Here is a 20,695-nt window from a genome sequence, read left to right on the forward strand (position 1 = left end):
TCCAATTTTTTTATGTCTTCTTTGATTTCTTTTGAATTCTCTTCTATTGTCTTGTTCATCTGCATCATTAATGACATCAAAGCTGCCATATTGACATTTTCCTCTCTTTCTGGATTCATTTCTGCAGTATCTTGTGGAACTTGAACTAAACTCTCCTCTTGTATAGGTTGTGTTTCTACTTCCACATCTTCTTCATTCTTTTTGCTTTTTGTACCTTTCTTTCCTTGAGACATTTTGAGACTTTACTTGTTCAAATATAATTAAAAATAAAATCTATAATTTTTTCTTTCTACTGATAATTAATTTAATTATATGAGAGCACTTATCTTCCCAAACTAATTCTTTTAAATAGAGAGCCACCGCGTTGGGTGCCAAATTTGTTATGATGTATTGTTTGTTTGAATGATGAGCAATGAGTGTTTTTAATAATATAATATATAGGGTTTTAATCGCGGTTCTCAAAGAATTAGCTTGTAAGTACTTTTTTAAATTATCTTTATTATAACTATTATGAAACACACATATATATCTAACCTAGCCAATGTAAATTTAAAATAAACTATCTTTAAATTGATATTCTTATAAAACTAATTAAATTCTATAGACAATGTTAAATTTAAACAAACTATCTTTAAAATTGAAATTGTTATGACACTAACTAAATTATATTAACAAAATTTTGTACCTTTCTTTCACTGAATGCCTAAATGAACTGTTTTCCACTATATAGATTCTAATCATCACTGAATGTCTTCGTACTTTGGTTATCCTTGTTTTTGTGAAATTACTTTTTCCAATTATCAGCTTCTACCAATTTAAGATATAGTTTTCTTCACCAGCATTTATACACCACCAAGCAAACCAGCAAACACCATTTATATTTATTCTTCTTTTCAATATACCAATATCCAATTATTATAAGTTGATTTATATTAATCTCCAATCATAATATAATTTTAATTCCTTCCAATGTCCATCCAATATTCTTCTAATATACTTTTATAATCTTCAATAATTATTTGTGTATAATTATAAATGTGCATTAAATATAGGCATAATTTTTAATCTTCATTTAACTCACTATATTAAACAATTTGACTATTTGTAACTGATTCACTGACTCCAACTAACTTTCCTATTTCTTACTAAACTTTTCTGACTGACTTCTTGAAAATTCTGAACAATTTACTTCACTAACTAAATGTGTCTACTAACTTTCAAAATAAACTGGCCTGACTTCTGACTAAAAACTGCCATCTTGAATTCAAATCACGGGTATTTATATCTTTTTGGATATTCTAGAATCATCTGGTAAGAGATCATGTTCCAATTTGTTCTATTACTTCTATATAGATGTTCTCGAAAAAAATATCTGTTCGATCCACCGCCATAATCATTATTTCGAGAATGTTCGACCGTAAACAATGGTCAAATTCTGCATTCTGGAGAATTCGTTCATTTTTTATTGATAATTTTGTTTACATTTAGGCTTTTCAGATCAGAATATATAATTAAATTAGTAACTTAACATTCTAATTTAATAAACTACACATTTTAAACAACTATAACCCCACTTATATTCCTAAAATGTCACTTGGAGAGAATGTATAGTGTGTTGCCTAGTCACATGGCTCACTTAAATATATCTACAAAATCATAACTACTAAAATACAACTTTTTACAATTATATGCTAATTTCTTAAAATGCTCTCACATAAATATATTTTTATAAAATTCTCTAGTATATAACTTATTTAAAACAACCAAATATCTAATATTATGTAGTATATAACTTATAAATTATTTTCTATAAACCCTAATCGTATCAATATATATATATATATATATATATATATATATATATATATATATATATATATATATATATATATATATATAATATATATATATATATATATATATATATATATATATATATATATATATAATATATATATATATATATATATATATATATATATATATATATATATATAATATATTAATATATATATATTATATATATATATATATATATATATATATATACATCTAGCGGTTAATGTAAGCTCCGTTCTAAAACGGTATTATACTAACTCCAGTAGAATATATACCGTGTATATTATTATCTGCGTAGCGCTTTATGTCGACTACGAGCAACACGTAGGATTAAGTGAACTCTGTAATAGGTTAAAAAACTTTTGGGATCCGTATGTATACCTTCGCGTACACAACTAAACTCTTGCGATGCTGCCAATAATTTGATTAGTCGTAGACTTTCAAATTTTACAGCAAGTACATTTTGGTACTTCAAATTTATTTAAATATCAATCAATTTAGTCATCGAGAAATTTCACAAATACTTGGTTAATGCAGTTAAATATTTTAGAGTGGTAATTTATATTACTTGCTTTAATTATTTTTAAACTTAAGTAGTGTCTATTATAAACTTGGAAAAGGCAAGAGTTCATTTTTATTTATTAGTATTTTTTTTAAATGCGTTGGCACTGAAATATTTATTATATAAATGAACGTTCCGCTGTTTCGATTGCTATAGTTTATGACGTATAAAATATATGTTTCATGGAGTAGTAAAATCTAAATTATAACAATTTATAAATCATTCTTAAAATTCCAATTTTTTAGAGTCTTATTTCAATATTTCGATTTTTAAATGTAGGGAATTCAATATCCTATATACCATATTTTAGATACACATAAACACATGGATACACTTATAGCAGATACTAAAAGAAGAAATATTTGGTTTCCTTAGGGTATCTTGATTCTCGGCAACATATCTATTACAATTACATATAATATGTTCGGTCTTATTGTTTTAAATGCTTTGTCGCTTGTACAAGCTATTATTATTTTCAACTTTATATAATTGTGTTTTTGTATCTTTCGTTGTCAGGCATATCAAAATTTAATTTCTAATTTAGAAGTAAATGTATATATAATATTCTTTTTTCTGTCACTTAGTTTAAATATAGATCACTTGTAGTCTTCTTGCTTATTTATTTTTATTCGTAATACTTATTAACGTACGTACTGATATTGCTGCTGCCCCTCATGGTAGTACAATAGCAGTAGATCCTCTCCTCTGTTTTTTTACAATTTCGTTCTCAATTTCACTGAGCCTGGGACGTCTTTTGTTTTTGATCTGGTCAGTTCTTGCTAACAGTACGCTACATAAGTGGGACTTAAACTATAATAAAGGCAACTGGTTTTTCTTTTTAATTTCAAAGTAATCGCAATCACGACGATACAACAACCAGCTGTTAACAACAGCTAAATCCAGAAGGTGAAAAAATATTTTTAGATACCACTTTTTAGATCTTATGTCTGTTCGGTAAAGAGCAATTAGTGAATCCATAAGATCGACACGTCCCATAAATTTATTATAAAATTGCACTGAATTTAGTTCTACAATAGTTCTTGATTTTTGTTTCTTATCCCACCTCTTGACTAACGAAGTAGGCTCAGAACCAACAAATTAATGTACAAAGCAAATGAACCGGTTTATTATCCTCTGTTGATTGGCTTGTATTTGGTTTTCATTTCGTTGATTTTAAGTGAAACATTTTTCGTGCTCTCTTCACTTTATTGAAGTTTGTGGACGGGAGAGTTTCTTATTAGAGTTATGAGACCTATATCATTACCATATGCTAGGAGTGCTTTGTTCCTTGGGCTGTTAATGAATTACATCTTAAATAGGCGTTATTTCTATTTTAGTCAGCTGTTCATTAATTTTTAACTATTTGAATCGAGAATCTGTATTTTATTCGACTGTTTTATAACACAGAGTTTCTTGGAGCATATTTTGATCTTTGATTTCCCGTATCATTATTACAAGGATTTTGCTGGATATCAACATAGTGAACCCATTGGTATGTACATGCTTTCATAACCAACGTTCAAAAAATTTTTTTACTGTAAATTCATGATTATTTTACTAGGAAATATAGTGTTGTTTAATAATAAAAAAGTTCAAGCAATAATTCCTATAATATGCATTAACTCGGTAATGATAATTCTGCTCCCCGATACCAGGTAGCAGCCCCGAAAACATTAGCAGTTTAGAACTATATGCCTTATTATGGTACTGATATTGCTGCTGCACCTCATAATTGAATAGAATATGCAAGGAAGGTTTTGACAATTTAATAGGATTTTGTGTATTAGAATATTATTTTTCCAAGAAAGTGAAGAATATCTATTTGCTATCCGGATTTAATCCATAAATTAAATAATAGAATGCTATAAAATAATGCTAGTAGCAGCAAAAAAAAAGCGGTCTAATAGTCACTAATGAGAAAATTAAATAAATTTTCTTTAACATACAAAAGAGAGGATCTAGAGTAGGGCATAACGGAACAATAAAGCCATATAATTTTGAAAGATTGCAGCGTCTTAGATATCGTAGGTAATGTTGTTACATAAAAAATAAAAGGGAATATTCAGGTAGCTAACTGATGTATATGTATATATAACCCTCTTTTAAATCCAGAAGTCTAATTCGAATCTCTAAAATCAGGATATATAAAATTGTGATCAAACCAGTGCTAATGCTAGACCAGGATTGCTAGAAAAGCCATCAGAGGTATTTTCCGACTTACAGAGGCCCGAGTACTAACCAATACTGAACAGAACTAATTCCAAGGTCAAACACATATATAAAGATAGCAACGCCGTACAAGAAACTAAATCTCAATGCTAAAGTTGCGCTGGCTTTATCCAAAGTCTCTATAAAAACTGCATTGCCAAGTTAAATTGGGAGGATGCCTCAAGAGAAAAAATGCCCTTAGGACTTCCACAAATGAAGGGGGAGGTAACATATGGTCAGATTTAGGAATAATGAGACTCTCTACCGACCCATCATATTTATCAACACCTGCTATCCTACCTACAATCAATACTTATTTGTTGTGAACTATCAAATCAATTACATGTAATCAAACGAACTAGGCTTAAAAACAAAATTATCCTAGGAAAGGCACTTCAGAAATATTGACATAAATCTTAAAATCTTTTGGATTGGGTATGTATATGTATTACCATAGAAAATAAAAGCAAGAGAACTATAATTATGAAACGAAAAGATTACGAAATGAAAAGATTATATAAATCCCTTATATTTACACAGACTGTTTTACAAAAGGTGAACGAATGAGCATAAAAACACAGCTGTTTTAAAAACTTAATATTATTAGACGAATTTAGGATCAATTTCACTCAAAATATGATATGCTAAAATATGATACGACATTAAAAAAGGCAATGACTTTTACAGCTGATTACCACATAAATATCAATGTTACCCAAATATGATGATTTTGCCACAGCATATGAATATTGTCTCATACTGTTATATAGCAATTTGTTGTCACATTTTAACCTGTTTATTTCCTTATTATCCATATATGATTTGTAAACCGATATTACAAGCTCATTTACTTTTCACAAAGAGACTATATATTAAGTACAGTTATTATTAAACAAATCTGACTCGAAATATCGTCTAAAAGTAACAGTATGTAAAATTTAAATTTTTATTGAAAAGTAAAAGATTATTCATTTTATGGAGTTCAAACTAGAAGCCTTCACGAAATTTGTAGTAACAATAAAACCACCCCAGTCGAGCGTACTCTCGGTAGTGAATAATTACTTAATCGGTTAATTCTTCAATCACCCGTTCAATATGATTTTTGTCAAATCGGTCCTTTTTAGTACCAACTATTTTAATTATGTCTATAAATATTAAGGACATATCTACAGATAAAGACACTCTACTTTACTTAAGCTTATCAGACATATGCGCTTAACACAAATGTGACGTATTTCTACTGCAGGAAGCAAATAGGGGGCCAAACCTACGGTATTTGGTATTAAGCTGATCGCTGAAAATAAAAAAATAAACATAATAAATGCCGGCAAAGAAGCAAAGAAAAACTTAAAATGAGAGAGGACAAAACCAGTCAGCTGAGGAAACCTTTTAACGATGTTGAGTTTGGATCATGAGGAGAGTATTTGTCAATCTAAATTCTGCTTACGACACCTTAAATTAAAGAACATTTCTCCAAAATCTATGTGATATCCCCTTAGGTAATAAACTCACTTGTATTATTCACGTACGCCTACATAATAGAAGATTTTCCGTATCATTCAATGGTAAGAATAGAAGATGAAGATGGAGAACGTAGAAGAACGGTCTCCTTTAAGGTACCGTAATGGCCCCTACACTGTATAACATTTACACAACCCATACCAGTAAAGACTAGGACTTTTATTATGTAGACGATACATCTATTGTTGCACAAACAAAAACTTTTTTTTTTTGAAGTGGAGAAAAATTTAATTCATATCTTAAACATAACAAAAACAGATTATATATCAATTTTAAGCCAAACCCTGGAAAAAGTCAGGTGTGCTCCTTCAATGTCCCTAACAGAGACGCTTTCTCAAATTTGAACATATACCTGAACCAATAGTGTTATAAAATTCTTAAACACACTTTGTATTTCACAGAACTTTAAAAGTGAAACTGGAACAAAACCATGAAGTGGAGAGTTAGCCCTAGACTCCAGCACAGATCAGAGGTAATGTAAGTCGATAAAACCTCACCAGCTCCAGGGGGTCATGTAAGATGCCCCCATTTTCAATTTTTAGTTTTTATTAATCAACAAAGTTAACAGTCTATTGCATTTACCTTTATAAATACCATGAGGATTGTTTTTAATACTGATGTCCTTCCAATGTTTTTATGTGGCCATACAATGTTTTTTAACAAGTTTTTATTAAACTGATGATGGAATGATTCAATTCCAAAAAGATCTTCTTTAAAATAAAAATTTTAAGCTTTTAATAAGCATTTTTTATACCTTAATACATACGAACATTACGAATACATACTCACGAATACAACAATACACGGATTCCACATCTCTAGTGTAAGAAATAGACGTGTGTAAATTCTGCTCCATAATAATTTCAATTTTTGGTTATTGTGAGTCGATAATTTTGCTGATTTTGCGTGCAGTGTGTAATAGAAGAATAAAAGTGTTAATAGTAATTATAGCAAAGACATCGGAAGAGAGGTAAGTGCATAACCTCGATAAATTTAGGAAGGCGAAGGAAATTTTATTTATTCTCAACACAAAAAACTAAAAACAAAACCGGCCCAGGTAATTAACGCTACATCAGTTTTAAAAGCTAGAGGTGGGCGTTGCCACATCAAACCGTTCCAAAGTAACTGACAATTATTTTAATTGAAAATTAATTTATTCAGGAAGAAAACGTGAAAATAAATTACTACAAGCTACTGCTTGATAGAACCATCTTACTTCGACGCGTTGAGTGGGGAGGTTGGGTCTATCGCGAGTAGTAGCAGCAGAAATATGGATTCAGATGATAATACATCCGATGACAATCGGAAAAGAAATAGGGAAGAAGAAAGACTGTTATTTGGTCCCAGTAAAAAAGTACAAAGAAGTCCAGTTAAAAGTCAGAAAGATGATAGCAAAATAGATCAAATATTAAATATGATAAAAAATTTAACAATAGAGTTACAAGAATTAAAAACTGATATAAAAGAAGTAAAAACGGAACAAAAACAATACAGAGAAGAAATGAGGGAACTCAAAACTGAACTAGCAGAAATAAAACAAGAGAATAGTGAAATATGGAAAGAAAATGAACAAATCAAAAAGGATCTGAATGAGACAAAAGGACGCCTTGAAAGGCTGGATAGAATAAGAAAAGAAAATAATGTGATAATACAGGGAATGATAATAGAAACTGGAGGTAGAAGAATACTAAAAGAAGTAATAGGAAATTTTATGACAAATGAGCTAAATATTACCGTAAATATAGAAGAAGCAGTGAAACCAGGAGATAAAACATGTTTAGTCAGACTGCCAAACAAAGAAGAAAAAACAAAAATTATGGAAAACAAAAGTAAACTTAAAGAAGTGAAAAAAGAAAAAATATATATAAACAATGATCTAACGACAGAGGAATTACAAATACAAAAGGAAATACGAAGAATAGCAAATGATGAAATAAAGAAAGGTAAACGTGTCCAAATTAAAGCCAACAAACTTATAATAGATGGTCTAGAAAGGAGATGGAATAGAAACACCAACCAGCTGGAGGACGATCATGGAGGTGGTTCAAAAAACTAGCAAGGGATGAGACGATGCATTATTCGTTGACGGACGAGGCAAACAAACAGGAAATGACTGCAGATAAACCCGGGTACAACAAAAGTGCAATAAAGAAAGATAGACAAGAAAACAAAAATAAAAAACGAAGACAACAGAACAAAAAAAATAAAGAGTCGAAAATAAGCACATGGAACATAAGAACCATGCTAACTCCAGGAAAAATGCTAGAAATAGAAAAATAACTCAAAAAGTATAAAATAGATATTGCAGCACTGCAAGAATTACGCTGGGAGGGACAGGGACAGATTGACAAACAAGACTTTACAATGTTATATTCAGGAGGAAAGAAACAAGGGCAAAAAGGCGTGGGATTCATGATACTAAGGCACCTAAGAGAGAAAATTATAAATTTCAAGCCAATATGCGAACGGATGGCCTATGTTAGAGTCAACAGCAAACCATTTAATATATCAGTCTTGAATTTATACGTCCCCACAGAAACACGCAATGCAGACGAAAAAGAAATCTTTTATGATAGGGTCGAAGAGGAGATAGAAAAAATACCCAAAGAAGATGTCATATTTGTACTAGGAGACCTCAACGCCCAGATTGGAAAAGAGGACTTTTTACAACAAATTGCAGGAAAGCATACAATACACGAAAACACGAATGACAATGGGCAAAGACTATGTAATTTAGCAACAAGAACAAATTTGTTAATAAGCTCAACAAAATTTGAACACCGTAAAATACACAAGGTAACATGGAGGTCACCAGATCAGAAAACATTAAGTCAAATTGATCACATAATGATTAATAAACGAAAACAATCGTCAATAAAAGATGTAAGAACGTACAGAGGTGCGTGTGCAGATTCAGACCACTACATGGTCACAGCCACGATAAGACAAAAAGTTAAAATTGAAACAAAACAAAAAAACCAACATAAAAATTGGAATGTCAATAAAATGAGTAATGAAGAAGTAAGAAAAAAATATGAAGAGGCAATAACAGTTCAAATAAAAGAGAAATATAAAGCAGAAGATATAAATACAGAATGGGAGACGATCAAAAAATCGATAGAAGAAGGTGCAAATATGCAGATAGGTGAAATAGAGCAGAAAAGAACAAACAGAAATACGAAAAGTTTTTATAAAAAGATTAAAAAACAAAACAAAAAATACAAGGGCAAAACAAACGGAATAAAAAATAGAGAGGGAATAGTGATAATAGAGGACCAAGAATACAAACAAGTATGGAGAGATTACTACAGAGAGCTCTTGACGGAGGAAACAACAGAAGAAGAAATGCATAACGAGGAGGAAACGGTGCACGAAGAAGAAAATGAAGTAGATGAAATAGATATCGAAATTTTAAAAGAACTAACATTAGAGGAATTGGATGAAGTAATACAGAGAAGCAAAAATGGAAAAGCCCCTGGTAAAGATGGCATTAATATGAAACTAATAAAATACGGGAGAAGGGAACTAAGAGGAAAAATACTGGCACTATTGAAAAACATATGGAAAGAAGAGAAAATGCCAGGGGACTGGGAGGTAGGGCAGATAATAACAGTACATAAAAAGGGAGACCAACAAATCTGTGAAAATTAAAGAGGAATAACGTTACTAAGTACAACATATAAAATATTGACATCAATAATAAAAAAGAGGTTATCAAAGATCACAAAGAAGACAGTAGGACAGTACCAATGTGGATTCACAGAAGGAAGATCTACAATAGATGCAATACACACAATAAAACAAATAATAAAAAAAGCAAACGAGTATAAATTAGAATTGGAAATGTTATTCATAGACTTCAAACAGGCATTTGATTCAATTAAAAGGAACGGATTAATGATAGCACTTAAAAAATTAAAAATTCCACATAAACTCAGAAAATTAATAGAAATGACAATGAGAACTACAAAAATAAGCATAAAGACACAAAGAGGAGAGACAAAGGAATTCATTATAAATAAAGGGATGAAACAAGGAGATGCCTTATCAACAACGCTATTTAATCTAGCATTAGAATATGTACTACGAAATATAAATAAAGGAAATCTCAGAACAAGAGGTGGTCAAATAATTGCGTATGCAGACGGTATTGCTATTATTGCAAAGAACAGAAAAATAATGAAAGAAATGCTAGAAGAAATAAGAGAGAAAGGGGAGGTAATGGGGCTAAGATTAAATCAAGAAAAGACCAAAATATTAAAATTAGGGAAAAAACCAATGAAAGAAAAAATCAAAATAGGAAGTTCTGAGTTTGAAGAAGTAGAATACTTCAAATACCTAGGAATTACAATAAGTAAATCCGGAGAAAGGAAATCCGAAATAAAAGAAAAAATATTAGCAGCGAGTAAAGCTTATTTTGCAAACAAAACATTACTTAAAAGCAAAACACTGACTAAAAAGAGTAAGATGAGCATTTATAACACCATAATTAGGCCAATATTATTATATGCAGGAGAAACAATGACGATGGTTTAAAAAAGATGAAGAAGACTTAAGAATAGCAGAGAGAAAGATTATGAGAACCATACTAGGACCAATCAGAACAGAGCAAAATGAATATAGAAGCAGAACAAATGCAGAAATTAAGGAAGAACTTAAACTTTTAACTGCCAACGTTCCCATTTTGGGAACACCTATTAAAACATTTTTTTAGGATTGTTTATGCAATTATTTTTGTAAATCGCACAACATAATGTTTTGTAAAGGTAAGGGGCTTGCTAGTTTAAAAAAAAATGTTCTTAGATGTGGGTTCATTTTCTTAAAAAAAAATAGTAAAAAGCACAAAAATTCAATTTCTTGATTCGTTTTACGGTTCTTGTTATCAAGTCAGCAAAAATTATTCTATTGCTATTATTTTTTCAAGTAAGGTAGCCAATTGACTACCTTAGTAAATAGTTTATATTGCGCTTGAATTCTTTCATTACTTTTTGAAAAAAATTGTCGGAATTAGCCATGTCCCAAAATGGGAACGTTGGCAACTTTGAATACCTAATATACCCTAATAAATTATAATATAATGTCGTTTCTGTTAGCTCGTAAATTTTCAAGGGCAATAACGATTAGTGCAATCGTCTTTCAAGTGCCTAATAGGAATTTAGGAATAACAAACAGTCGATCAGAGCTGTTCAAGAAGAACACGTGTGTACTTGGTTTTTTTTCTGTCTGCATTGTTTATGCTGAGAAGTTTAGAATGGATACAAAAGCATTTTATGGGTAAGTTTACAAAAATAATTTTTCAATTAGGGTCTAATTCAACAGTTTTTCTTAAGTTTTTCTTCTTTCTTAAAGTAAGTACATAACTAAAAATAAAAATCTATTGGTTCAGTTTTTTTGATACAAATATTTTCATATTGTTTACTAAGAGCACCGAAGGCTTTTTAGAAAAAAAAATATTATGTAAAGTACCTAAGACAGTCTTATTTTACATGTACCTTTCTATTGAACCATGTTTCTTAGATATTTCATTGTTTTAGGAAATCTATACGCCGACACAGACTATTACGGGATGCTTTGGAAGATGTGGAAACCTCAATATCCTCTAACATTGATGTTATAATACTTCCTCCCACTTCAGGAGACCGAGATATTGATAGTGACGAGGACACTCTTGATGACCAGATTTTGGACGTGGTTGATATGCCAATAGAGGTTCCTGGAGAGGTAGAAATTCATGATGGTGATGCCGAATCAGATTACGAAGAAGAATCAGTTATAAGTCACGCATCACAAAAATGGAGGAAATCTGAAAAAGTGGCAATCCAGCTAGAAGCCCAAGATCCACCTAAAGTAGGAGCCGAGCACATGGGTAAAACGGAGTTTGAAATATTCTCTTTGTTTTTTACTCCAGAAATTATTAGTTTTATTCGTAATCAAAGCGAAACTTACGCTCGAAGGGATCAAAATTTTCATAATTTTATAGTTTCTGATGAAGATATTCGTCAGTTTATTGGCTTGCTCCTGATTAGCGGATATCATCATCTACCCGGCGAAAATGACTACTGGTCAACGGCGGATGACATGCAGGCTCCAATCTTTGCAAAGACAATGAGCCGTGAAAAATTCAGAATAATAAAAAGATATCTTCACGTTTGTGGCAACTCTAATTTAGCTCATTCAAAAGTAGCTAAAGTTTTACCACTTTTCGAAAAATTAAAAATTAATATTCAGCAGTTTGGAGTTTTTCATAAACATGTCAGCATTGATGAATCAATGGTTCCATATTATGGCCATCACTCAGCTAAAATGTTTATAAAAAATAAACCAATTAGATTCGGATTCAAACTATGGATGCTCTGTGGAAATGATGGATATCCATATAACTTTGATATTTACTGCGGAAAATCGGGAAATGCTCAAACTCCCTTAGGAACTCGAGTTGTAAATAATATGTTAGAAATTCTGCAAAATAAAAACAGCCATGTTGTATATTTCGATAATTTTTTCACCAGCTACTCCCTTCTGAAATCTTTATCAGAAAACGGTATACGGGCTTGTGGTACAGTTCGAGAAAATAGGATCAACAAATGTCCTTTAGTTTCATCGTCAACTATCAAAAAACAAGATCGAGGGACCTATGATTACAAATCAGATGGCGATGTTATTTGTGTCAAATGGAATGACAATTCTCCTGTAATAGTCGCAAGTAATCATTTTGTAGTAACCCCTATTCAAAATACAACCAGAAGAGTGAAGTCTGAACATAAAAAAGATGTAACTCAACCAAATTTGATAAGACAATATAACATTGGAATGGGTGGTGTTGATCTTTTTGATCGTTTAGCTGCTTCTTATCGTCCCCGACTTAGATCAAAAAAATGGTGGTGGAACTTGTTTGCTCATGGATTGAATTTGGCGGTTGTGGCAGCTTTTCGATTTTTTCAACATGTGAATGCAGGAACAAACATAACACACCTCGAGTTTCGCAGACACGTTGCTCTCGCGCTTGTAAAAGCAGGTTCAGGTCAAAGAAAAAGAAAAGGCGGTCCATCTGCCTCTGTTCTAAGCGACATAAAATTTGACGGGATAAATCACATTCCCGAAGGCACTAACCAAGGGCGTTGTGTTGTGTGCTATAAAAATACTAGACTTCAGTGCAGTAAATGTGAAAAGCGACTTCATAAAAATAAATGTTTCGACCAATTTCATACACCTAATAAATAATTGTTTTATATTGTATCTTATTTTTACTTATTTTAGACATTTATGCTAATAATAAACATTTTTCCAAACAGGTAAGTATTTTATTTTTTAGAAAATCCATAATACCTTACATGCCAACGTTCCCAAAATGGGAACAACATGATAAAGACAAAATACAGCAGCAATATTTTTTTTTACTTCAAAATCTATTAAAATATGTCAAAATCAAAAGACCTTTTACATATTATCTGTTTATTCCAAATATTTCGTATAGCCGCCATTAAAAGGAAGACATCGTAACTAAAATAAAGCAATGCAGAGTTAGATGGTTAGGTCACATTCGGCGAGCAGGCGATGAGGCAGTGACATACGCAATGATATAATGGAATCCAGGAGGAAAAAAGAGAAGGGGAAGACCGAGATCAAAGTGGCTGCAAGAAGTTGAAGAAGACCTCCAAAGGGCAGGAGTCAGAAAATGGAGAGGAAGAACTAGAGACAGGAAAAAATGGAGAGATATTGTCAAGAGGATAAGATAAACAAAAAAGACTGATCCACTTAAGAAATCGGATCTAGAAAGCATTTGCGGTTTAACCCCACACTGGGGTGTATAGCCATTATATATATAATACACACGAACACCACGTGCTTTGTATTCAACAGGTATACTAGCCACTCCTGGATATCTCCACTTCATGGTTTTGTTCCAGTTTCACTTTTTTTTATACCTTAATACACACGAACACCACGTGCTTTGTCACAGAACTTTGTTTAAAACTAAATAACAAACTAGAACCAGAAAAATAATATTCTATGCGAACTTGTCAGTTAAAAATGGGAAGCACATCCTTCCACTCTTAAAACGTAGACGCTTGAACTCTATGCTTCTGCTGCCGAATATTCCTTGCTTGTAGGGATGATATCAATACATACTTAACACGTAGATTTAGCTATAAATTAGTCAGCCAAATTCAGCGGATATTAAGACTCACATACATGCATAAGCTCTACAATATCGTAGTTATCAATCCACCTAATATCCGAATATAAGTGGCTAGAGAACAAAAGAAACAAAGTCTAGATTCGTAACATCCACTCCACGAATAACAACCCATTTTATGACTAGAATCGAGGAAAAACTCCGTGCTGGATGTTGTCTGTCGCCCATCGGACGCGTCCCCAGGTGGTGGATAGGGGAACGCCCTAACCAGTCCTAGGACTGGCGGGTAGGTGGGAAATAAAATACCACCCGTGAACCAAAACAGACTGCATGGCAACCCAACAGAGTCCCTGGCCCTCCAGGTTGGGGGTTAGGCTAGAGGCTAACAACCTCTTCCTGTAAAAATCATATGTTACGGAACCTCAAGGACTATTAGCCGGACGGAACTTACGACGACAACACTGCAAACGAAAAATGGAATTAAGATTAGGAACATGGAACACCCGAACCTTGTACCGAGCTGGAGCACTCGCATCTCTACTAGACATAGTGAACATGTACAGAGTAGATGTTTTGGCACTGCAGGAAATGCGATGGACGGGAACAGGCATTCTTGACAAGAGAACCCACTCCATATATTATAGCTGCAATGAAAACCAACACATAGATGGAGTGGGATTTATAGTAAACCAAAGAACAAAAGGCCTAGTTATTGATTTTAAAGCCTACAGTCAAAGAATGTGCTATTTACGCTTAAAAGGTAAATTCTTTAATTACAGCTTAATTAATGCACATGCCCCGACCGACGACAAACTAGAAGACATTAAAGAACAGTTTTTCGAAGACCTAGAACAAGCCTACAGAAGATGCCCCAAAAATGACATTAAAATAGTGCTAGGTGACATGAATGCAAGAATAGGACGAGAGCATGTTTTTATGCCGACTATAGGAAGGCATAGCCTACACATCAGTAGCGATAATGGATTACGACTGATAAACTTAGCAGCAGCACTAAACATGACCGTCGCTAGCACCTATTTTGAACACAAGAATATACACAAGGTAACCTGGACCTCCCCTGATTTAAGAACAACTAGTCAGATTGATCACATCTTAATAGATTCAAGACACGGAACGGACATAATAAACTGCAGAAGTTATAGAGGCGCAAACATAGACTCAGACCATTGTTTAGTGATCTCAACACTAAGGGCTAGAATTTCAAACTTCAACAAAGAAAAAGAAATAAATAGAAAGAAATGGAATGTACAGAAGCTGAGAGATGCAACTGTTGCAAAACAGTACTGGGAAAATGTTACCAATAGGTTAAGGAATCAAAGTCTAGGCGAAGAAGACCAGAGAGATATAGACTCATTCTGGAACAGGATAAGGGAAGATATTGAGTCAGCAGCACAAGATGAAATAGGAACAGAAACTTGTACCCGAAAAAATCACTGGTTTGACGATGAATGCAAAGACGCAACACAGAAAAAAAATGAAGCCTATGCAAAAATGCTTACCCGCCGAACTAGAACCAGTATAGAGAATTACCAGACAAAGAGAAGAGAAGAAAAGAAAATACACAGAATGAAGAAACGAAACCACTTAAAAAAGGAACTTCAATATATAGAAAACCTCAACAGAGAGAAAGAATTCAGAACATTCTATAAGAAAGTTAACATCAACAGAAAAGAATTTAAGGCAAACACAAATCAATGTAGAAGTTTAAATGGCGATCTCTTAACAACAAGACCAGACGTACTAAACCGATGGACGGAATATTTTAACCAGATACTTAATATAGAGGAAGAAGAAAACCCGGAAGACGAAAGCTGCGAGGTAAGCGGAGCAGACGAGAGGGAGGAGGATCCACCAACGATCCTGGAAGTTAAAGACGCTGTAAACAAACTAGCCAGAAACAAATCACCCGGAATAGATAATCTCCCAGCGGAATTATATAAAGAAGGTGGCCACGATATCATAATAGCCCTACAGCAGCTTATAAAAGAAATATGGATACAGAAGTCCCTTCCCAATGATTGGAATATTGGAATACTTTGCACCATACACAAAAAGGGTGATATCTTTGAATGCTCTAACTATCGAGGAATTACGCTCCTAAATGCAGCGTATAAAATATTCCCCAATATACTATGCCATCGTATGGCACCATATGCAGAGCGAATAATAGGACAATACCAGGCTGGTTTCAGAGGTGGTAAATCAACAATTCATCAGATTTCAACCCTAAGACAAATTCTAGAGAAAACACTGGAATACGGTGTAGACACGCACCACATATTTATAGACTACAAGGCAGCCTACGACTCTGTAAATAGAAGAGAATTGTTTAGAGCAATGATAGACCTAGGAGTACCAAATCAGTTGGTAAGTTTAACCAAACTAACCCTTGAAAAAGTTGAATGCAAAGTACGAATCCAGGGGGAACTCTCTGAACCTTTTAAAACAAATAACGGGCTACGTCATTGAGACCCACTCTCCTGTATACTATTCAATCTAGCTCTGGAAAAAGTAATACGTACGTCACAAATCACAACTACCGGTTCAATACATAACAAATCTGTCCAAATCTTAGCATATGCTGATGATATCAATATTGTTGGGAGAACGGAAAACGCAGCACGAGAGGCGTACGTAGCATTAAAGGAAGCGGCTACAAAAATGGGTTTAATAATAAACACCAACAAAACAAAATACATGAAAATAGGTACGCAACCACAAACACTACGGCCACTTATTATAGAAAATGACGTCATCGAAGCAGTTAACGAATTTGTATACCTGGGAACGCTCGTCAATACTGAAAATGACACTACCGCAGAGATAAACCGCAGAATTTGCACGGCTAATAGATGCTATTTTGGGCTTAATCTCCTTTTTAAATCTACAGTTATATCAAGAAATACAAAAGTAAAACTCTACAAAACAATAATACGCCCAGTCCTAACATATGGTTCAGAAACCTGGACTTTAACAGAAAGCAATGAAAACATGTTAGGATGTTTCGAAAGAAAAATACTAAGGCGCATCTATGGAGCGGTAAATGAAAATGGTGTCTGGAGAAGACGACACAACTTCGAACTCTATAGGATATACCAGGAACCAGATATCGTAAAACACATAAAGATAGGACGTCTGAGGTGGGTAGGCCATGTAATGCGGATGGAGCAAACCGACCCAGCTAGAAAAACGCTCCTTGATAGACCTATTGGTCAAAGAATAAGAGGAAGACCCAGAACAAGATTCCTAGATAACATAGACCAAGATATGAGAAATATGGAAATACGTGCTTGGCGGAGGAAGGCGATGGATAGGGACGACTGGAGAAAAATTCTTGGGGAGGCTAGGACCCACACAGGGTTGTAAAGCCAAAATGATGATGATGATCGAGGAAAAACTGGCTAGATCAACATATCTGCAAGATATACAAAAAAAATAAGCTACTTCCTGCCACCTGAACCCTCGAAAGGAAGTTCGTTATGGTAGTTATCTTCCTTAAATCTGCCAGGAGGACTCTTGCCTGCAAACACCGGTTAACCTGTGTGAATCTGGGGTAATACAAGATTCATTACACTTTCTTAGTTGACTTTGCCATTCAAATCGCTTTTTTCTGAAGGTTTATTTATTTGAACTGAACATGTAAATTACAGTAAGCAAGCTATTACTTATAAAGATCATTGACACTAACTACACTTATATTGACTACATATTACCCCTTAATAGGAGATAAAACATTCAGAAGTATGTAATATGGGTGAAGTGGTATAATTCTTGTTAGATAAATTAAGCATTCTTCCCTTTTTTGTGCACTACTATCCACTTTTACACAAAAATATCTATTTTAGCACTTAAATATTTATTTTGAGATAACCTTCTATCCAGAATTATATGTAGTACACAGATAAAACCAGAAATAAAAGTTCTTATTTATCGAATTCTTAAATAAAACGTATGAAGACATACTCACGTTAACAAAATACATTAGGAAATTTCCGCATATGAAAAAAATCCAATTTGGTAACGAAATCCTTTTGTATCTATAAAGCTATTTTTAGAAAAGCACGTACCTACCAAAAACAGGTAGTTAATAGTATACATATCTGTTACACACTGTAATGCGTATGAATGATAACAAAAATAAGGAGTCCATATAAACCGTTCAGACTATACGCGAGAAGTATACAGCTTAATGGAAGAGTTGCCAAACTATCAAAGCTTACTTAAACCGACATACTTATAGTTCCAATATACAGTGAAAAAGATCTGAACGACCCCTATAAGATATACACGTGAACTAAGCAATATACATTCATGATACAGGGGTACTTAAGGGCTCCACAACATTTTTAAAAATTATGAAACTATACATGTTGACGAATCGACAGAGCCAATATTATGGAATGATTAAGTGAGCTCCGTATATCGGTGTCCACTTGACTACGGAGCTCACTTGAACCTGAATTTTAACATGGGCGGAGTCCACTTTATGCCGTAGATATATATATATATATATATATATATATATATATATATACATATATATATATATATATATATATATATATATATATATATATATATATATATATATATATATATATATATATATATATATATATATATATATATATATATAAAGGAAAATGATATCGGCATAGATCGCAACAAAGGAAAAAAAATATAATAAAATATCTGTATAAGCTGGAAGGCAACCGTATATACGTATTTCTGACTATTGGTCGTCTTCAGTACGATGCAACCTGTATAAATTATATAATTATAAATATGCATTATATAATTATAAAATTATATAAATTAGCAAATTAAAAAATACAGACATAATTCTGAATGACCAACTTGAGACAAATAGTTGTCTCAAGTATTGTATATATTGTAAAGGTCATCGTCCGCTCATTCCTATTGAAAACTTAGCCACGTAAATAACATTTTAAAAAGATATGTCAATATTTCTGAAGTGCATTTCCTAAGATAACTTTTTTTAAGCCTAGTTCGTTTGACTACATGTAATGGATTTGATAGTTCCCAACAGATAAGTATTGATTGTAGGTTGGATAGCAGTTGGTTGTATAGGCATGTGTTGATAAATATGATGGGTCGGTAGGTAGTCCCATTATTCCTAAATCTGACCATATGTTACCTCCCCTGTTGATTCGTGGACGTCCTAAGGGCATTTTTTCTCGGGCATTCTCCCAGTTTAACTTGGCAATGCAGTTATTATAAAGCCTTTGGATATAGCCAGCGTAACTTTGGCGTTGAGATTTAGTTTTTTTTATGACGTTGCTATCTTTATATATCTGTTTGACCTTGGCATTAGTTCCGGTTCGGTATTGGTTAGTATTCGTACCTTAGTAAGTTGGAAAATAATTCTGATGGCTTTTCTAGTAATCCTGATTTAATTAATATCTAAGTTTTACTTACATTGTTTTGTCAGCGTTCTCGTCACATTTTCAGTCAATAGAACTGGTTTAATCACTCTTTTATATATCCTGATTTTAGGGATTTGTATTAGAATTCTGGATTTAAAAGTGTTATGTGGGTTAGATATACATCAGTTAGCCACCTGAATATTCCATTTTATTTCTTATGTGACAGCGTTATCTACAATACCTTAAACGCTGCAATCTTTCAAAATTATATGGGTTTTATAGGAATTATTGCTTGAACTTTATTATTATTAAATAGCACTATATTTCCTAGTAAAATCATCATGACTTTACAGTAAGACAAATTTTCGAACGTTGGTTATGGAAACATCATATACATACCACCGGATTCCCTAGGTCGACATTTAGCAAAATCTAATAAATATCTAATAAATATCTAGGAGCTTACATCAACAAAGAATTAGATCCAGACTAAGAAATCGGGGTACGAAGAGAAATGGCAAGGGCAGGGTTCTTAAAATTCAAGCAATTGTTCTGTGACAAAAATCTGAATATTGCGCTGAGACTGAGGTTTGTTGAATGCTACGTCTGGTCTCAACTATTGTACGGAGTAGAAATATGGACGGTAAAAGCGCAAGTAGTTAAGAAGCTTTAAGCCTTTGAATTTTGGATATACCGGAGAATGTTGAGGATTCCATGGACTGCCAGGGTCACCAATGAGGAAGTGCTGAGAAGGATGGGTCGAGACAAAAAATTGTTGAGAACAATAAAAGTACGCAGGACTGCATACCTGGGACACATACTAGGGAATATAAAGTCTTCTGCAGGCCATCATGCAGGGTAGAGTCGATGGCAAAAAGGGAATAGGTAGAAAGAGGAAGTCATGGCTGCGAAATATTGGACTGGACAAACATGACTGTAGATGAATTATTCTACGTTGCAAAAGACAGAGATACTTTTAGAAATGTGGCCGCCAACCTCCTTTAATTAGGACGTCATAGG

This window comes from Diabrotica undecimpunctata, chromosome 6 (genome assembly GCF_040954645.1).
Source record: "Diabrotica undecimpunctata isolate CICGRU chromosome 6, icDiaUnde3, whole genome shotgun sequence".
Lineage (NCBI taxonomy): Eukaryota > Metazoa > Arthropoda > Insecta > Coleoptera > Chrysomelidae > Diabrotica > Diabrotica undecimpunctata.